Below are 16,863 nucleotides of genomic sequence, written 5' to 3'. Positions count from 1 at the left end.
ACAGGGATGAGGTTCAGGGATGACAGCTTAAGGGGGGTTCTACTGCAAAATATGAGAGCAAATGGAATGGTGGATGTATGGCGGGAACGAAACCCAGCAGGGAAGGTGTTCACAAGGAAACAAGTGGTGGGGGGGTGCTCAAACAAAGCAGAATAGATTTGGTTTGGGCAAAAGAAAACATCTTAAACAAGATAGGATCAATCAAATATAAGATGACTGCAATCAGCGATCATGCAATTGTGTGTTTGACTATATCACAAGGGAGGGAGGGGAGGGGAGGCGGGGTGTGGTGTTTGAATGGAAGCCTACTGCACGACACTAAATATAAAAATCAAGTGGAGACATGCATTGCAATATGGATGAATGATAGTATGTATGAGGATAATGTTGGGGAATGGTGGGAAAGGGTCAAAAGAGCAATTAAAATATTGAGCATAAAATATGGGAGAGATAAGAGCAGGAGAGAGAAAGAAAGAGAAAGGAGGCTGAGGGATGAGCTGGACAAGGAGAATGAAAAAATAGACAATGGGGGAAGTGATCTAACGAAGTACATAGCCCTAAAATATGAATTAGAGGATATAGAGGAGAGGAAGTGTAGAGGGGCGATGGTGAGAAGTAGAGCAAGATATGTGATTGAGGGAGAAAAATGTAGTGGATATTTTCTGGGCTTGGAAAAAACAAACCAGAAAAGGAGCTTCATAGGGGAGATAGAGGATGGGGACGGGGGGATCATCACAGATGGATTTGGAATAGTGGAGAGGGTAGAGCAGTTTTATAGGGACCTATTTAAAGAGGAAAAGGTCGACAAAAGAGTCATGGAACAGCTTCTAGAAAAGGTGAGGGTCAAGGTCAGCGAGGGAGATAAATTAATAAGTGAAAAAGAAATAGATAGAAGAGAGATAGATAGAGCAATTAGCGAATTAAAAAGGAATAATAAAAGTCCAGGTTCGGATGGACTGATAGGAGAATTTTACATTGAGTTTAAAACCATACTAACTCCAGTACTATATAGATTATTTAAGTGGATGGAGGAGACAGGGGAGATGCCAAATAGTATAAGAATGGGGGTTATAAGTTTAGTATATAAAAAGGGTGGGAGGGAAAAATTAGAAAACTATAGACCAATTAGTATGTTGAATAATGATTATAAAATACTGGCAAAAGTAATCACAAACAGGTTAAAGAGATTCATAGGGAAAATTATAGGAAAAACACAATCTTACGGCATACCTGGGAGGGACATCACAGACACAATATGTAGTATTAAGGATGTAATTGATTATATGAAAAAAGGTGGTGGAGGGATTATCATGAGCATAGATTTAAATAAGGCTTTTGACAGGGTGAATCATGAATATTTATTTACATTACTTAAAAGAATAGGGTTTGGAGATAGGCTGGTAGGCTGGATAAAAAGAATGTATAAAAATGTCGTAAGCGTTATAAAAGTTAACAGCGTTCTAACTGGGTCAATAAGATTAGAAAGGTCTGTCAGACAGGGCTGCCCGATGTCGGCCTTATTATACTCTCTATCAGCAGAACCGCTGGCATGGCTATTGCAAGGGAACAATAATATTAGAGGGATAAATATACCAGGAGGACAGAGGAGCTTAGTATACCAATATGCAGATGACACAACTATCACAGTAAAAGATGAGGAGAGTGTAGGAGAAGTACTGGAAAGTATAAAAGCCTATGGTAGGGCATCGGGGGCAAAGGTCAACATTGGGAAGTCGGAGATGATGTATATAGGAGTAAGTGAATCAGGGAAGAATGAGATGGGGTTAAAGGTGAAGAAGGACTATATGAAGATCTTAGGGATAAATGTGGGGATAGAGGGAGTAGAAGGAAGGGATAGAAAGTACGAAGGAATAATAAACAGTATGAAGAATACATTGAAATTTTGGAAAAAGAGAGGACTAAAATTAAAAGGGAAAGTGGTGGTGGTGAATGCACTGCTAATGAGTAAAATGATCTACGCAATGAGAGCGTTGGATGTGCCTGACAGAGTGGTGAAAGAGGTGGAGGGGTTGGTGAATGACTTTTTGTGGGACGGGAAAGGGGCCAGAATAGCACGGGAGGTTTTAGAGAACGAATACAAGGATGGTGGATTAAAACTAGTAAGTCTAGAATGCAAAAAGAAGGCAATGAGGGTGAAGACAATGGTGAACTATTTAGCTGTTAAGAATGATCACGTGTGGAAGGCTTTTCTGAAGGAAGCAATCAGTCAATGGTCAATGTGGGGGGTGCAGAGAGAGTGGTGTATACATGAAAATGAGAAAAGGAATGTTGAATGGAGTGAGTGAGTTTTACAAAGAGGTGTTGAGTGCATGGGGGGAATTTGTAAAGAACATAAGCTATGAATGTCAAAATCTAAAACAAATATGGGAACAACCTCTCTTCTTAAATCCAAAAATCACAAGCGACGGAAGAATGATGGACAATATGCTGCTCAGGAGGGCAGGTATAAGGAAAGTTAGAGATATAGTGTATGAATATGTACCTGGTTTCATGTCAGCACAGGTGATGGTGGATGAAGTGAAATTGAGGGGGGATGATATTGGGGTGGGAGAGGTGGAAAAAGTAATTAAAGATGGGATGTCGAGGGAGTGGAGAATGATGATTGAAAGAGGGCATAAGGTGGGGGATGACTGTGAGCTGGAACTCTATGTGGGAGAAGGGAAAAGTAAGAAAAGACTGGAGAATGTAAAAACTAAGATATTGTATGCATATTTTAAGGGAGAGAATGTTAGAAGGCCGGCATCGGACAAAGTGTGGGAAAAAGCAATAGAAGGAATGGATGTAAAGAAAATATGGGCAAATATGAGAGTGAAATGGAACACCAGTGAATGTGAGCACATGGACTTCATGCTAAGACACAATAGAATATTCAATAATCTAATTATAAGCAAATTTGATGAGAATGTAAGCAAAGAATGTGAAGTATGTGAAAAGAAGGTATAAACATTTATGCATGAGTTCATAGAATGTGAAGGGTTAATAACATATTTTGACAAAATGAGAAAGCTCATAACGAGTTGTTGGGGGGTAGATTTGTAAGGGACATGGACTGGAAAGAACTGTGGTTATTTGGTGTAAATAAAAGGGTGGGAGAATGTTATGCAAATCTGTTAAACTATACATTGAGCCATGCAAGATATGCTGTTAAAGTACGAAGAAATATGATTCACTATGACAAGAGAAATGCGGATGTATGGCAAATTTTTAAAAGTATAATGAAAAAAGACATTTCCATTTTGTATTATTACTTGGAGGAGGGGGAATTCTATCATGCTTTTGTGAAAGGGAATACAATGGTGTATATAAATGAAGAAATGGGACTGAAATTCAGAATTGATGTGTAAAGTATGTTGAATGTATGAAAATAATAACAATAATAATAATAAAAGCATTCAGTGCTCTCACCGCCGCAGCCCGGTTTCGATTCCCGGTCAGGGAATTGACATTTGGATAGGTTTTTACTGGACATAGGATTTGTCTTGGGCCTCGGTGGAATGGTTGGGGTCACCTTGAAGCGCTACTTGGGAACAATAAATCACGAACTGGGTTTCTTCACTATTACATGACAAGATACTGGATTAGGTTTGGGGGATTTGTCTGACACTGATGGATAGATCCTGGACTCATTTCCGATACCACATCTCTTTTACAAAATACAAAGGATTCCTTAGAGAATGCGGGTATCGATTCGGTGAGAGGACCAAGTCCTAGCCACTAGACCACCAGGGACTGCATCATGGCTGCACTCTGAAAGGCAGAGACTGTGTCGCTTTGACGTACTCCAGCAAAGCAACCAAAATAGTTCTGAGACTGGACCTTCTCTGCCAACAATGCAACAGCAGGGGAATTAGCTCAAATGGTAGAGCGCTTGCTTAGCATGTGAGAGGTAGCAGGATCAATACCCACATTCTCCAAGGAATCCATTGTATTTTGTAAAAGAGGTGTGAGATCGGAAATGAGTCCAAGATCTTTCCCTTTGGCGTCAGACAAATACCCCAAACCTCTTCCTGGTTGCGTTCTCTAGACCAGTCTCTTGTCATGTAGGGAAGAAAACCAGTCTGTGATTTATTGTTCCCAAGTATCTCTTCATGGTGACCCCAACCATTCCACCGAGGCCGAAGACAAATCCTATCTCCAGTCAAAACCTATCCAAATGTCAATTTCCTGACCGGGAATCGAACCCGGGCCGCGGCGGTGAGAGCACCGAATCCACGCCACCAGACCACCAGGCACTGCTTTAGGTCTGCACTCAGAAAGGCAGAGGCTGTGTCGCTTCTCTTTGTGTTGAGGATGAGGGAGGAGGAATCTTCTGGCATTCTGGACTTGACCACAGTAGGAGGATAAAAGAGGTTGGTTTCCTCCTTGATAGATGAGGACAACTCAATGAAGACAAAATGAAAACAAAATCTTCTGGCCTACTGTACTTCTCCTTGCAGAGATGAAGAAGCCCCGGTCCCGAAATGTCCACCTCCAAGATGGACTGAGGTCTTAAACTACCCACATGGACAAGCCAAATATCTTCCGGAAAAAAATGAGTTCATGGTCAGACAAGACAACGGTTGAGCCGGTGACCCGAAATGGAAACTTTTGATCTGAGTGTCCACGATTCAAGTCCCTGTTCAGGTGACCAGGTCTGAGGTCCACTTGCAAACGCAAACTTTTTGCCCTCAAAATACAAGGGCAAAAGGCCTTGGTACTTTATGGAAACTACATTTGGAGCCTGGCTTTTAACTGGAACTGGAAAGACTTGTGGCCTTCGAACCCACGCCTCATTAGAGACTGCAACCTGAATGCAGCGCCTTCGACTGCTCGGCCATCCTGACCGTGCAGGTCTCGCTCCTTCTGTTCCCTTAGAAACAAGGTCAACTGTGGAATTGATCAAACATCAGGATGGCCACATCAATTAAAACAGAAAAAGGTCCGATTAGCTCAGTCGGTAGAGCATGAGACGCTTAAGCTCATATTGGGCGAGTCAGCAGATTTATTGATACATCTGAAAGATATCTTTCCTGTTGAAAATTGTTCAACATGCTGAAAACATTTCATTCCAAATACACAAAAACAAATCTTCTGACCAAAGTCCTGGGGGCTCACTTCGTCGGGCATCAGACTCTGAGTATCAAGAGTTCAAGTCCCTTCAGAGATCAAGCACATGTCCTTGTTCCTATTTGTCACCTTGACTTTTTTTGTAAAAGAAGGACTTGAAAGGCCATCTTTCCACCCAGTTTCGAACTGGGGACCTTTTGCGTGTTAGGCAAATGTGATAACCATTACACTACGGAAAACTGAAGGAAGGGGCTTTTAAGGGGGCTAGTGAAGTCACAAAGCAGTTGCCAAACAATGAAACGCGACGATGTGTCCAAAGTGGGGGCAGATTGACAATTGTCCAAATGGACAAAGATGTCTCCTTTGTAGGGAAAATTGTTCCAGAAATAATGGGCTTTTCTTCAACAAAACAAGACATCACAATCGTGGCTTGAAAGAAACACCTTAGCCACCCTCGGGGTCACTTTGATATCTCGATGGACTCAACTTGTGCCCTTGGAGTCAATGGTTTGTAAATAGGCTTGTAACCTCCTCTAACCTTGTCTGGATGGCTGGATGTCTGGCCTTTTGAAGAATGAAGTTAAGGTCCTTTCAGCCAGCCAATAAGCATTTTCAAACTATTTGCCAAGTCACAAAATAAACAGGGATTGTTCTGAAAACCGGGCTTGAACCAGGGACCTTTAGAACTTCAGTCTAACGTTCTCCTAAGTGAGTATTTCAGCTTCTGAGGTGGTGTTCTGCTTTTTCAGTCGTGGGTAAATGTGGGGGCAGGGTGAAGCTGTGTCTGTGCCACGTATTTTGCTGTGTACCTGGTTCAGTGTGTTCTCATCTTGGGTTGGAATGTCCCCATGCTGGTAACGGGTGGGGAATACAGTCCGTTGATGAGGATAAGAGCTACAGAAAATGGGAAGGATTTCACTGGTTGAAGTCTCCAGCTACCATAAAAACGATCATGGGCCACAAGCCTGTTCTGAATCCCGCTTTGGCCAATCGACAGTACATCGACTCAGCAGCATTCCTTGTTAGTATAGTGGCCAGTATCTCCCCCTGTCACATGGAAGATTGCGCGGTTCGATTCCCAGACGGGGAGTTCCTATTTTGTATGTCACGTTGAACCTTGAGCAGGGTTGCGGTTGCAACAACCCGTCCGGGAGAACAAGACCTCTATTCATCTTCTTCTCCAAGTGCTCAGCTGTGTTGTACAATCTGACAGTCCTTTGCTACCAAATCATTCCAGTCGTGGATAATGGACCTGACCAGAGCGAAAGGAGCCTTAATGTGGTGCTTTAGACCACTCATCCACACAACCCAAAACGGTGCCCTGATCAGGAAAAAACTGTGACCTTGTGAGGTTCGCTGACAACGGAGGACACTGAAATGGAGCCACACAAAGGAGGGTACCTGCACTGTTTACGTGTCCGTTGACCAGGTTGCAGATGGATTGCCTTTGTTCCTTTTGAAAATCCACATTTTAACACCCCATTTATGAAAGACGTAAAGACCATCAGGAGGTAGACTGGGATTCGATTGGCAGACTTGGAATTGCTTGTCCATGAGGACCAAGACAAATCCTATCTCCACTCAAAACCTAACCAAATGTCAGTTCCCTGACCGGGAATCGAACAACAGCAGCGGTGGTGAGAGCACCAAGTCCCAGCCACTAGACAACCAGGGACTGCATCATGGCTGCCCTCTGAAAGGCAGAGACTGTGTCGCTTTGACGGACTCCAGCACAGGAACCAAAATAGTTATGAGACTGGACCTTCTCTGCCAACGCTGCATCAGCAGGGGAATTACCTCAAATGGTAGAGCGCTCGCTTAGCATGTGAGAGGTAGCGGGATCAATGCCCGCATTCTCCATAAACTCCTTTGTTTTTTGGATGAAATGTTCCCAAGTAGCGAATACTAATCCGGGCCCTAATCCCGATATCTAGGCCAAACACAGCCATCTGTATCACCCTAAACCCAGTCCTAACTGCATTCTCCCCTCTAGCACCTTGTCTTATCTTGTTGTGGGATCAATGCCCGCAGTCTCCAAGGAGTTCTTTGCCCTCTGTAGAAGAGATGTTGGGATTGGATCTACCTCTTAGCATCCGACAAATACCCCAAACCAGGGGAATTACCTCAAATAATAAAGTGCTTGCTGAGCATGCGAGAAGTAGCAGAGTCGATACCCGCATTCTCCAAGGACTCCTATGTATTTTATAAAAGAGATGTGGGATCGGAAATGAGTCCAGGATCTATCCCTCAGCGTCCGACAAATACCCCAAACCTAATCTTGGCCGCGTTCTCTAGATTGGTCTCTTATCATGGAATAGTGAAGAAACCCAGTACGTGATTTATTGTTCTCAAGTAGCGCATCAAGGTGACCCCAACCATTCCACCGAGGCCTTGCAGAGATGAAGTGGCCCTGGTCCCGAAATGTCCACCTCCAAGATGGACTGAGGTCTTAAACTACCCACATGGACAAGCCAAATATCTTCTGGACAAAAAGAGCTCATGGTCAGACACGACAAAGGTTGAGCTGGTCACCCGAACATGAAACTTTTGATCTGAGTGTCCGGGATTCAAGTCCCTGTTCAGGTGACCAGGTCTGAGGTCCACTTGCAAACGCCTCCTTTTTGCCCTCAATATACGAGGGCAACAGGACAATCCCTTGGTACTCTATGGAAACTATATGAGGAGCCTGGCTTTTAACTGGAACTGGAAAGACTTGTGGCCCCACACACAAACCAAGTATCTTCTGATCAGCTGATCCTTGACATCAGCTGTCACAGACATTGGCGTCGTTTGGGGACCTCATCCTGATCCGGTTCCGGTTGAGTGAACGCTGGCGCGACTGGCTGCCGCTACTCTCCCGTAACTTTTAAGTGATTTATGGTTTTATTGCCTCAATATGGCCTAACTATGACCACTGTGTTAGCACTCTGTGTGAGCTGAAGTGTTTTTCCTGCGTTCGATTATCGATCCAGCCACTGCTCCTGTGTTTTTATGTGCCTTCTTGCCAACTTCTTGCCTACCTGCTGGAAGTTAGCACCTGGCCACAGACACGCTGTGGGCCAACAAGCTTGTCACCTGGTCTGCTCTTTTCTGGACTTTCTGTCGTTCTGCCACCACCGAATGGCAGAACCGATCCGGTACACAGCTGCTGAGCTCCTCTGGATACGCTGGCATCTGCCCCTGCCCTCACCGCCACCGCCGGTACTTTACCACCACCCGGACATCGCTATCCTCCCTCGTTGGAAATACACCCATCGTGGGTCTCGCAGGAATTTCAATCACGACAACTCCTCCACAGCAATAAAATCCATCTGGTCTACCACTCGTCGTCCTCCCAGAAACTCCGACAGGGTAGCGGATAGCAGTGTATTAGCTCGCCCGGTTAGGACGGCTAATGCTAATGCTACCGCTAAGCATGACAATGCCACTGTTCGCTTCGGTCTGCTCTACATCCGCTCTCTCACGAGCAAGGGTCCACTCCTCCAGGATCTCCTCACTGACCGTAAGCTCGATTTTTTGTGTTTAACAGAAACATGGCAACAGCCGAATGACTTTTCCACCCTCAACAAATCCACACCGGCTGGCTTTGTTTACATCTGTCATCCCCGTGGCAACGGTCGCGGCGGAGGTCTCGCGGTAATTCACCGCGAGAAGTGGAAAGTCCTGCCGGTGACAGTCTCTGCATTCAGTTCATTTGAATGCACTGTTTTTATGCTCCCTGGACACTCTCCCACTATCGTCGCCACCATTTATCGTCCCCCTAAGCCCCACACTGACTTTTTAACTGACTTATCTAACAACTCTCCACTCTGTCACATAACTTAATACTGCTGGGAGATTTCAACATACATATAGACAATAAAACTCTCCCACTCACCAGAGACTTTCTATTATGCCTAACAGTTTTGGACTCCACCAATACATTGACTTCCCGACACATACCAAAGGACACACACTGGATCTACTCTGCTGCTCTGGCCTCACCCCCTCCAACTGCACCGCCGACGAACTTCCAATAACGGACCACTTCCTCCTCTCATTCAGCACTACACTCTGCCTCTCCTCAATCAAACCTCCACGTCTCATCTCCTTCAGGAACCTAAAGGACATTAATGTTGACACTCTCCGCTCCGAAATCTCCTATATCCCAATCCCAGATTTTCTTCCTAACCCCAAAGATCTCACAGCTCTTTACAACACTGGTCTAAACAATATTCTGAACTCTCTTGCCCCACTGAAAACTCGGACTGTTTCTTTTTCATCATCTGCACCTTGGTTCACCCCTGAACTCCGGACATTGAAATCTAAAGGACGACAACTGGAACGGCTCTACAAAAAAACTGGACTCACAATTCACAAAAACATCTACAATACCCACATTCTCCAGTACAAAGACGCCATTGCACACCGTAAATCTGCTTATTACTCTGGACTCATCACATCCAACAAAGGAAACACAAAATCACTTTTTTCATTACTCAATAAGATCCTCCAGCCTCCCCACTCTTTACCCCCCCACTTTTACTCAACTGACACCTGTAACTCACTGATGGTATTTTTCAATGACAAAATTAACTCCATTCATCAGCACCTCTGTTCACAACCGCCTCCTCTCCCCACATCCGAACCCTTTCTCTACAGTCAGCCTTTTTCCTCTTTTCAACTCCCCACCGCATCTGAAATATCTGACATCATCCACAAATCCAAGCCCTCCACATGCCAGCTGGACCCCATCCCCACAATCCTGGTCAAATCCTGCCTCTCCTCTCTGCTTCCTCTCATCTCTGCCATTATCCACCGGTACTACCGGTGTCTACCGGTACTGTCCCCCCAGCTTTCAAAAACGCTGCCGTCACCCCAATCCTGAAAAAAACTGGTTCAGATCCCAACAACTTCAATAACCTCCGCCCTATCTCCAACTTACCTTTCATTTCCAAAATTCTTGAAAAAATAGTCTCCTCCCAACTTCACGCACATCTCACCTTTAACAATCTGTATGAACCCTTCCAGTCCGGCTTCCGTCCCCGTCACAGCACTGAAACTGCACTCATCAAAATCACCAATGATCTCCTCACTGCAGCTGACACCAGTTCACTTTCTATTCTCATCCTCCTTGACCTGAGTGCGGCCTTTGACACCATCTCACACCCCATCCTCCTCAGTAGACTCTCCGAAATTGGCATCTCCCACACCCCCCTCCACTGGTTCCATTCTTATCTCACAGACCGCACTCAGTTTATTCAGCTTAAATCTTTCTCCTCCGACCCCTCCCCAGTCACCACCAACATTCATTTTCACTGCTTCGCGGATGACACCCAGCTCTACCTCTCTTCCAAACCCAACTCTACACTCCCACCCCCCTCCCTCACCTCCTGTCTCTCTGAAATAAAATCATGGTTCACCTCCAACTTTCTGAAACTTAACAGCAATAAAACTGAATTCTTACTCATTGGCACCAAATCCACCCTATCTAAAGTTGACTCCTTCTCTCTCTCCATCGACAGCTCCTTAGTCTCCCCCTCCCCGCAGGTCAAGAGTCTGGGTGTCATCCTCGACAGCACTCTATCTTTCCAATCCCACATCAATAACGTCACCAGGTCAGCTTACTTTCATCTGCGCTCCATTAATCGTCTACTCCCCTCCCTCACCCCCCACACCACCGCCATCCTCGTCCATAGCCTTGTCACTTCCCGCATTGACTATTGTAACGCTCTCCTCTTCGGCCTCCCTCACAAATCCCTCCATAAACTTTAACTGGTTCAGAACTCTGCTGCCCGGATCATCACCAGGACCCCCTCATTCCACCACATCACCCCCATCCTGCAGCAACTCCACTGGCTCCCCGTGACACAAAGAATTAACTACAAAATCCTTCTGTACACCTACAAGTCCATCCATAACCTTGCCCCCCCTTACCTCTCTGACCTCATCCACATTCTTAAGCCATCCCGTTTCCTCAGATCTTCCGCGTCCCTCCATCTCACTGTTCCCTCTGCACGCCTTAGCAGTATGGAGAGCAGAGCTTTCAGCCGCTCTGCTCCCCAACTCTGGAACTCATTGCCACCAGACCTCCGTAACTCTGCCACCCTTCCCATTTTCAAATCTAAACTCAAAACCCATCTGTTTAAACTTGCCTATTCCCTTTAACAGCTTCACATGGTCCCCCCTCTCCCGATTTATTGTATGCTCTTATTTATTGTTTGTTGTCTTTTATCTTGTATTTTATATTGGTGTTTTTATCTCCTGTACAGCGACCTTGGGTGTCCTGAAAGGCGCTTTTAAATAAAATGTATTATTATTATTATTCACGGTTACCACTGATTTGTAGAGTAAGTCAATAAGTCATCATACTCTTACTGTTAAAGGAAGACACAGTCCAAACACTCGATTGCTGCAAGGCAAGTAGGTTCCACCAAGACTTGAACTTGGATCACTGGATTCAGAGTCCAGAGTGCTAACCATTACACCATGGAACCCTTTGTTTTAGATGTGACTGGAACCTTCTGGCGTAACAATGGAGGCTTTGCAAACCAGGACACCAACTTTCCTCTTTGATGAGCTAGGATTCGGCGCTTTCACTGCTGCGGCCTGGGTTCGATTCCCGGTCAGGGAATTGACATTTGGCTAGGTTTTGACTGGAGATAGAGTCGCCAGATCGTCAACCTCCCACCTGGAGGCGAACTCGTCGCCCACAGTCACCGAGGCCATGTCGGCGAAGACGGCAGTGCATGGCACAGACACAGATTCACTCTTCCCCCACTTGAGGCCCCGACTGAAAAAGCAGAACCCCCCATCGCAGCTAAAATAGCCCACTTGGGAGAGCGTTGGACTGGAGTTCTAAAGGTCCTCACAATAAACCTCACTCCTCCTGATGGTCGTTACGTCTTTCAATAATGGGGTGTTAAAATGTGGATTGTCAAAAGGAACAAAGACAATCCATCTGCAACCTGGTCAACGGACACGTAAACAGTGCAGGTACCCTGCTTTGTGCGGCTCCTTTTCAGTGTCCTCCATTGTCAGCGAACCTCACAAGGTCACAGTTTTTTCCTGATCAGGGCACCGTTTTAGGTTGTGTGGATGAGTGGTCTAAAGCACCAGATGAAGGCTCCTTTTGCTCAGCGGGCACTGGTTGAAATCCCACAGCTGGTATTTTCCTGGTCAGGTCCATTATCCACGACTGGAATGATTTGGCAGCAAAGGACTGTCAGATTGTACAACACACCCGAGCACCTCATGAGCAGAGTTCCGGGCAAGAACCAAAAACTCAGGACACCAACTTTCCTCTTTGATGAGCACAAAGTATTTTTGGGTACAATCCAGGGGTCTTGTGCTCTCACGGAAATGGCTGTCCTTTTCCAACAGGAGTTGAGATGAAATGTATTCAAATAGACAAACTGCATTGATCACTCAATCAGAATTTCTCAGTTTGCCAATTTCAGACTGCGTGACAAAGACTCAAGTCCAACTCCATCGACAGGGAAGCAGAGGTCCTTCAGACAAGACGGTATTGCCATTCTTTCCTGGAGACAGAACATAACAGACATAACATGAGCAAAGGGCTTGTCCTTCGAGCCGGACTTGAACCAGCTACCTAAGGATGCCAGCTTGAACCACTTCAGCACGCCACTCTTCCAACTGAGCTATCGAAGGTCTTGCTGTTTTGAGGCTAGTGAGTACAGCCAAGCGTTCGACGTTGAGGTTGTGGCTGAGAATGCCACTATTGACAGAATTTGGATTAGATAATCAAGTCTTGTGGTGGAGAGTCTCAGGTGGAGAGTCTCAGGTCGAGAGGTGTGACGTTTCTGATCGAATTCAGAGGTCATCAGTTGGTCCTGAAAACGGTCTTGGCACTTTTTTTCACGATGAAAGGTATGAAAACAGCCCTGTTGCATTGGCCGGGAATCGGACGCGGGTCTACCACGTGGATCGATCCTGGACTCATTTCCGATCGTAACATCGCTTTTACAAAAGGCAAAGAACTCCTAGAAGACTGTGGGCATTGATCCCACAGTAAGACAAGACAAGGTGATACCTATGGCTGTATTTGGCCTAGGTATCGGGCTTGGGGCCTGGATTAGTGGTCAAGTGGCTAGGATTCGGCGCTTTCACTGCTGCGGCCTGGGTTTGATTCCCGGTCAGGGAATTGACATTTGGCTAGGTTTTGACTGGAGATAGAGTCGCCAGATCGTCAACCTCCCACCTGGAGGCGAACTCGTCGCCCACAGTCACCGAGGCCATGTCGGCGAAGACGGCAGTGCATGGCACAGACACAGCTTCACTCTTCCCCCACTTTAGGCCCCGACTGAAAAAGCAGAACCCCCCATCGCAGCTAAAATAGCCCACTTGGGAGAGCGTTGGACTGGAGTTCTAAAGGTCCTCACAATAAACCTCACTCCTCCTGATGGTCGTTACGTCTTTCAATAATGGGGTGTTAAAATGTGGATTGTCAAAAGGAACAAAGACAATCCATCTGCAACCTGGTCAACGGACACGTAAACAGTGCAGGTACCCTGCTTTGTGCGGCTCCTTTTCAGTGTCCTCCATTGTCAGCGAACCTCACAAGGTCACAGTTTTTTCCTGATCAGGGCACCGTTTTAGGTTGTGTGGATGAGTGGTCTAAAGCACCAGATGAAGGCTCCTTTTGCTCAGCGGGCACTGGTTGAAATCCCACAGCTGGTATTTTCCTGGTCAGGTCCATTATCCACGACTGGAATGATTTGGCAGCAAAGGACTGTCAGATTGTACAACACACCCGAGCACCTCATGAGCAGAGTTCCGGGCAAGAACCAAAAACTCTGACTCGAAGGTGCTGATTGCTGCTCCCAGTTGCTTCTAATTCATCTGCGAGCAAAAATTGAATTTTAGAGTCTGGTTAATTGAAAAGATTTGCTAGCTAGCCAGGAGTTGAAACTTGAATCTTCTGAGATGAGTTATCCTTTGCCCCACTATTCGTACAACAAAAGGACCTGTCATTTAAGGTTAGCTTCTGGATTGTCACTGTTTCGCCAAGACTACAATTGGGTTGAGAGAAAAGTGCTTTTTAGACAAGACAATAACAAAAGCAACACACACCTGCCATGACCCAGGGTTGGTGCGGACACAACAATGAGTACGAACCACGATATGATTACAGCTGTCTAACCCGTAGACAAAACGTCATCCACTGCGCCACTAGCCATTCAACAAAATAACCTGGAATTTAAGGTTGGGTTCTAACTAGGCTACCACAGTTTCTGCATTACCAAACACTAACTCAGATGTTGGGACTCATTTTCAGTCAACAAGACCATGTCAACAAAGGTCCTGCAGGAGATGAGGTGACCGAGAGGTTAAGGTGCTGGACAGCTAATCCATTGTGTTCTGCGTGCATGGGTTTGAATCCCATCCTCATGGGACTATACCAATGCAGTAGTTTTGACACCACCTGTGTTTTTCGGAAACATCATTAGAATGCAATTAATCAAAGTATCAGGTACGATGTTGGAGATGGAGAATGCTTTTTTAGCAGGAAAAAGACACAATATACCATTTGGAGAATGCAGGCATCGATTCCACTTCATCAATGAAATGTTTTCCGCATGTTGCACAATTTTCCACAGGAAAGAAATCTTGACGATGTATCACCAAAAGTGCTGCACCGCCCAATGTGGGGCTGAAACTAGTTAAGTAAACCTTTTGGACCTCGATGACCCATCAAGAAGTCAACCTTTGTTGGTTCAGAACAGGCACAGAACATCACTGCCTCCCTCTGAATCTTGCAGGTCACTGGGAAGATATTCGGCTCGAAGGACCATTTGGTCCGGAACATGAAACTTTTGATCTGAGTGTCCGGGATTCAAGTCCCTGTTCAGGTGACCAGGTCTGAGGTCCACTTTTAAACGCCTCCTTTTGCCCTCAAAATACAAGGACAACAGGACAACACTTTGGTACTTTATGGAAAATTCATGAGGAGCCTGGCTTTTAACTGGAACTGGAAAGACTTGCAGCCCCGCACTGTCTGAAGTGGGATTTGAACCCACGCCTCATTAGAGACTGCAACCTGAATGCAGCGCCTTCGACCGCTCGGCCATCCTTCTGTTACTTGAGAAAATAGGTCAGCTGTGGAATTGATCAAACATCAGGATGGCCACGTCAATAAAAACAGAACAAAAAATGATATCGAGAGCAGCAAAAGGCCCGATTAGCTCAGTGGGTAGAGCTTGAGACTCTTAATCTCATGGTCGTGGGTTCGAGCCCCATGTTGGGCGATTTAGCAGTTTTATTGATACATCTGAAAGATATCTTTCCTGTTGAAAATTGTTCAACATGCTGAAAACATTTCATTCCAAATACATAAAAACAAGTCTTTTGACCAAAGGCCTGGGGGCTCACTTCGTAGGGCATCAGACTTTAAATCTGAGTGTTCAAGTCCCTTCAGAGATCAAGCACATGTCATTGTTCCTATTTGTCACCTTGACTTTTTTTGTAAAAGAAGGTCTTGAAAGGCCAGGTTTCCACCCAGTTTCGAACTGGGGACCTTTTGCGTGTTACGCAGACGTGATAACCACTACACTATGGAAACCCGAAAGTAGGGGCTTTTAAGGGGACTGGTGAAGTCACAAAGTAGTTGCCAAACAATGAAACATGACGATGTGTCCAAAGTGGGGGCAGATTGACAATTGTCCAAATGGACAAAGATGTCTCCTTTGTAGGGAAAATTGTTCCAGTAATAATGGGCTTTTCTTCAACAAAACAAGACATCACAATCGCGGCTTGAAAGAAACACCTTAGCCACCCTCGGGGTCACTTTGATATCTCCGTGGACTCAACTTGTGCCCTTGGAGTCAATGGTTTGTAAATAGGCTTGTAACCTCCTCTAACCTTGTCTGGATGGCTGGATGTCTGGCCTTTTGAAGAATGAAGTTAAGGTCCTTTCAGCCAGCCAATAAGCATTTTCAAACTATTTGCCAAGTCACAAAATAAATAGGGATTGTTCTGAAAACCGGGCTTGTACCAGGGACCTTTAGAACTTCAGTCTAACGTTCTCCAAAGTGAGTATTTCAGCTTCTGAGGTGGTGTTCTGCTTTTTCAGTCGTGGGTAAAAGTGGGGGCAGGGTGAAGCTGTGTCTGTGCCACGTATGTTGCTGTGTACCTGGTCCAGTGTGTTCTCATCTTGGGTTGGAATGTCCCCATGCTGGTAACGGGTGGGGAATACAGTCCGTTGATGAGGATAAGAGCTACAGAAAATCGGAAGGATTTCACTGGTTGAAGTCTCCAGCTACCATAAAAACGGTCATGGGCCACAAGCCTGTTCTGAATCCCGCTTTGGCCAATCGACACTACATCGACTCAGCAGCAGTCCTTGTTAGTATAGTGGCCAGTATCTCCGCCTGTCACATGGAAGATTGCGCGGATTGATTCCCAGACGGGGAGTTCCTGTTTTGTATGTCACGTTGAACCTTGAGCAGGGTTGCGGTTGCAACAACCAGTCCGGGAGAACAAGACCTCTATTCATCTTCTTCTCCAAGTGCTCAGCTGTGTTGTACAATCTGACAGTCCTTTGCTACCAAATCATTCCAGTCGTGGATAATGGACCTGACCAGGAAAATGACAGCTGTGGGATTTCAACCAGTGGCTCCTGAGCGAAAGGAGCCTTAATCTGGTTCTTTAGACCACTCATCCACACAACCCAAAACGGTGCCCTGATCAGGAAAAAACTGTGACCTTGTGAGGTTCGCTGACAACGGAGGACACTTAATGGAGCCACACAAAGGAGGGTACCTGCACTGTTTACGTGTCCGTTGACCAGGTTGCAGA

General features: G+C 45.7%; 3 non-coding genes across 3 annotated transcripts; all 3 read right to left on the bottom strand.

Annotated features, from left to right (window-relative positions):
• Positions 1 to 5,233: 5,233 nt before the first annotated feature.
• trnav-aac (transfer RNA valine (anticodon AAC)) lies at positions 5,234 to 5,306 on the bottom strand. The gene has a single exon. It is a non-coding gene; the product is annotated as a tRNA-Val (tRNA).
• Positions 5,307 to 11,471: 6,165 nt separating this feature from the next.
• Positions 11,472 to 11,543, bottom strand: trnaq-cug (transfer RNA glutamine (anticodon CUG)). The gene has a single exon. It is a non-coding gene; the product is annotated as a tRNA-Gln (tRNA).
• Positions 11,544 to 15,555: 4,012 nt separating this feature from the next.
• trnav-aac (transfer RNA valine (anticodon AAC)) lies at positions 15,556 to 15,628 on the bottom strand. Its single transcript has one exon. It is a non-coding gene; the product is annotated as a tRNA-Val (tRNA).
• Between the last annotated feature and the right edge of the window lie 1,235 nt (positions 15,629 to 16,863).

The sequence above is a fragment of the Doryrhamphus excisus genome, chromosome 2 (assembly GCF_030265055.1).
Source record: "Doryrhamphus excisus isolate RoL2022-K1 chromosome 2, RoL_Dexc_1.0, whole genome shotgun sequence".
In the NCBI taxonomy this organism is placed as follows: domain Eukaryota; kingdom Metazoa; phylum Chordata; class Actinopteri; order Syngnathiformes; family Syngnathidae; genus Doryrhamphus; species Doryrhamphus excisus.
The sequence above is the reverse complement of the archived record's forward strand: the minus strand, read 5'-3'. Positions and strand labels throughout refer to the sequence as shown.